This window comes from Saccostrea echinata, unplaced genomic scaffold (assembly GCF_033153115.1).
Source record: "Saccostrea echinata isolate AGI-Se365-2 ecotype Australia unplaced genomic scaffold, CSIRO_AGI_Sech_v1 ptg000014l, whole genome shotgun sequence".
NCBI classification, from domain to species: Eukaryota; Metazoa; Mollusca; class Bivalvia; order Ostreida; family Ostreidae; genus Saccostrea; species Saccostrea echinata.
The window spans coordinates 3,588,913-3,593,587 of NW_026889763.1; the positions used below are offsets into that span (position 1 = coordinate 3,588,913).

At 35.1% G+C, this 4,675-nt stretch overlaps 1 pseudogene; it reads left to right on the top strand.

Moving 5' to 3' along the window:
- The first annotated feature begins 3,572 nt into the window (after nucleotides 1-3,572).
- Nucleotides 3,573-4,176, top strand: LOC133187003 (uncharacterized; annotated as a pseudogene).
- Nucleotides 4,177-4,675: the final 499 nt, after the last annotated feature.

The following is a 4,675-nucleotide window of genomic DNA, read 5'->3' on the forward strand; positions in this document are numbered from 1 at the left end:
CGCTGACCGGGTTGGACAAGTGGCCATTTATTCCAGTTAAATATATAGTATATGTTGTCAGGGGGAATTGAAAGTTACTGCTGGTCAGGAGTGGACATTGATTTCAAGTGGCCGCTAAAACAGTTCTGATACATGCATTGTGCTAGAATAAGAATTGTATAGCATTGTTTATTTAATATTTTAATTTTAATAAGTTCTCACAGATCACAGTTTGTATATGATTTTTTCCTCATGATCTTTTTTCTAAGTGTATACAATCAAAAAAGTTGAGAATGAAGAAGTCAGAATGTAACAAGTTTATATTTTAAAATACTCTGTGATTTTTATTCATTTTGTGCAGCACTACTGCATTGATATGTGCAGTTGAAATTGTAAGAGGCGAATCTTTTCTTTGTTGTAAAATATTTTATAGTTATTGTTTACCAGATATCCTGTATTCATTTTACAGGACGAACAATGTAAATTTGTGTCATACTCAGTGATTTCTATGCACCAAAGGTTGTGAATGTATTAATTTATTTTGTTCTGTTTCTTTCTCTGATGTATACAGTGTAAATGTTCAACGAACAAATTTTGTTCTCGTGCTGTGCAAGTCTTTTTTAAACATTGAGTTTATAGTTAGTGTTATATACCTTTACCTTGAAATTTTCATTAATATTTTTTTTTTAAATTGCTTGAATGTTCTTTTTTTTTATTAGCTGTCGTGTTTGATTAAGTTCTTTTAAAATCAATTTGTTTTAGTAAGGTATGTTACCTTATGGCATTGTGTATGCCAGTAATGTGCCACAAAAGTGTGCCACAAACTTGCAGTTAACTATATGCCAGAAATGTGCCACAAGTGTGTGCTGCAAACTTGCAGCAAACTGCATAATGTAAGGATTTGAATTGTTTGCCGCAAATGTGCCAGAACTTTGCCGCAAATATGCCGCGAACTGCCAGAAAAAAAATTTGCATACGAAAAATTCACTTGCTGCAAGTTTGCCGCACATATTTGCCGCAAGGTTGCGGCAACTTTGCAGTAAATTTGCAGCAACTGTGTGCCAGAAGGCTTTTATTTTGGTAAGGGTTACCAAGAAAAATGCACTTAGTATCTTTACATAATCACATGTTTGTTAACGGATCGAATTCAACACACTGTGCACGTGTATATATAGGGCACAGCCATATTGGGTACAAAGTAGCTCCGGTTCAATGGAGGTTTACATGATACAGCCGAGGTTTGATGAGGTACGAATCGGCCGAGGTGTGCCGAGTGGTTTTATATAATAGATATAGCATGCTGGGGATTCACGCCGGTGGACTACGAAATTTCCAGCCAATAATTAACAAGCTATGGTCACGTGGTCAGCTGAGCGGATCAGTTGTATTTTGATACCCGCACGCTGAGCATAGTATATTTTAAAAAACGTATATTTCGAAGACATTGGAAGCTGACGCTTAAAGAAAGCCAAGAAGTTGTGCTTTGTAAGTTTCGTTATTTGAAAATGATTATTATACCCTCCGCAAACGAAGTTTAGGGGGGTATATAGGAATCAGCATGTCCGTCTGTCTGTCCGTCTGTCCGTCTGTCTGTAGACGAGATTTTGTCCGGACCATTTCTTGGAAACTTGGAAAATTTGTACACTTATTATTCACCATATGAAGGTGTGCACCTGGTATTTTCATTATGATTGGATAATTATTTTGCATTTTACAGGTTTTTTTTTCATTTTTATTATGTGGTTTTGTCTGGATCTGTTCCCAGAGACTATTGCATAGATTTGTATGAAAATTTGTACACTTATTATTTACCATGTGAAGATGTGCACCTGGTATTTTCAACATTATTTGATAATTTTTCTGCATTTTACAGGTGTTTTTTTTTTAATTTCATTTATTGACTTAGTCATTTCGGGTTCATGTCTAAGGTTTGAGACATAGAATCTAGAACATCTGTACAAAAATGTGTACTACAGCTTAAAACTACTCATTTAATAGAACTAAAAAAAACACAAAGTATTAAAAACAGTTTTTACATTACACAGCAGATAGTGTAAATCCATTTGTCCCTTGGGAGTAATGAGTGGACATGCATCCAGTTAAAGATTAATTAATGAGTTCAGTGTGGGAAGCTGTTAGGGCATCTCTGATCAAGCAGGTCTTATCTATATCTCAGAGGAATTGGGCAGAAAGAAATAAAGATCTCTGTCGTCTAAGTTTCTTAATTGTAATTTATGTCTGTCAAAATACATAGTTACTAAAACCAGCCTTTTATTTTTAAAATGAGTTTGATAAAAAGGTATTAAAATCAATTTGATTTTCTATAATTAATTATGATATTTTTTTTCAACAATCAATTTGCAGAGTGTCATGTCTCACAAAGATGGCAGATAGTTGCAAACTATTTTTTCAATGTAATAAAAAACACTGTTATTATTAGTATTGATGTTTTATTAGGCTGCACCTTAGTTTCATTCATTAAATAAAGTGCCCCACCACAGCATGATACGCCCATCAAATATTGTTAAATTTTCATAAACAGTATAGATTCGTTTGTTTGAATGACATCTTAGCGAGACAAGGCAGTCTGCAATTTGTTGTAAAGATATAAAAATTCAAATAAAAAATGTACAATAAATAATTAGTTTAAATTATATTATACAATATCAAATAAGTTTTAATTATTATATACAATATCAAATTAGTTTTAATTACATCAAATTTATCTTGAAAGTAAGACTAGCCAACAAGAACAATTCAATACAACACAAGCAATTAATTAAGAGACTGATTCCTTTTGCCCAATTCCCAAGAGATGTAGATAACACCTGCTTGATCAGAGATGCTCTACCAGTTATCTCCTCACACTAAACTCATTAATTTCTCTCTAATTTGACATGCAATTTTCTGCTATCAAAATTTTCCTTGACCAGTGCCTGATCATTACACCCATGGGAGAGGTGGAATTTTTGTTGTTACAGATTGCTGTAAAGAACATAATGAAAAATATAAGACTAGTATTTTCTTGATTTAACACTTTTTTTAATAAAGATACTGCAATACTCTGACATCTTTTGGGATTGTGTAATTTAAAAGTTAAAAGACATAGTTTTTTGATTCTAAGTCTAATGGTTTTCTAGTTATGATTTTTCCATATTTGGCCATAGCGTATTTATTAAAGGTCAGAGCGACCTGGTTTTAATGTGCGACACACCTTCTACCCTAGATGTATCAGCTGAAAAAGTTTGATAATTCTAGGCCTAATAGTATTAAAGTTATGAGCCGGACATGAAAAAGCTAACGGACGGACGAACATGAATGCTATAACATAATACGTCCCGTCGTAGGACGGACGTATAAAAATATATAATGAGTAATTAATTTTCACTGTAAATGTTTAAGGAAATTGTGAACACCTCTCACATCTAGAAAACATTAGTGATTTGTTACTTTCTCTGAAAAACCCAGCGGGGGGTATTTGTCCCCTTTGGACAGTTCTAGTTCTTTTAGTCGGCTTATAGTCTGGTAGTGCGGGGGTATCGTTTAAGTAGCCGTACAGAGTTTTTTTTTTTCAAGTGTGACGTTTGATAAGTATGGCTTCTGGACTTAATGTTTGTATCATTGGACATTCTTACGTCCGTAGATTGGAGGAATATATATTGTTCTAGTAAGGGTATAATTAATTTGAAGTTGGATGACAGTTTTAATGTGAATTTCCGTGGGAAAGGAGGTCTTTGTTTACGCCACCTTAATGTGTTTCAAGGACTCGGTGATAGAAGGGAACATTTTCATTTTATTTCGCCGCCAGATAGTATTTTCCTACAGGTCGAGGAAAATGATAAAAGTGATCTGACTTGTTGTGAAAAGTTAGCCGGAGACCTCATTTCTGTGGCAGCATATTTGCAGGATGGCGTCGGTGTAAAAATGGTGATAATTGGACAGTTGATACGACGATTGCCTTTTGCAGCCTGAAAAAGCTTTAATGAAAAAGTAGTAAAGACAAATACGCAGCTGGAAATCAGGACCCAGTCTTTGCCGGGGATTCAATTTTGGCGCCACTGGGGTTTCTGACATGACTTGAGCTATCTGGGTCCAGATGGCGTACATCTGTGCTGCACCCCCTCGCACGACCAGCCCATGCGAAAGTTGTTGACACTGAATGTTGATAACCGAACATTTGTGTACCGTTGTAATTAAATAAACAACATAGCCATAGGACCCTGGGCACGTCTCTCCCCCCCCCCCCCCCTCCACATTCCCCTTATATTTTTTACCGATATAATATACTATAGAAAACATAGCGACTTTATGCTTGTGTCCCTTCAAAAATAACGTCTAATAACCGTGATAACCCCTGTTGTTTTGTTTTTTATTTTGTTTGTTTGTTTGTTTTTTTTTGGTGTGTGTGTGTGTGTGGGGGGGGTCTTTACATTACATTTTTATTATTCCCTACGGGCCTGAACAAAGAGAATTCATTATCTTTATTAAGCATGTATATTTCAGCCATCCGTATTTAAGGGGCTGCTCTTGGTTTCACAAACTATGTCACTGGTCACTTTCTAATACCTTGTCACAAACTATCCACTTTGAAATCCGTACCACTTTTCATCATTAATCGCTAATCACTTGTTTAATTGCACACTAATAATTCTCATCTACTACAATAAGCCCCCCCCCCCTTTGCTCTTTGAATCCG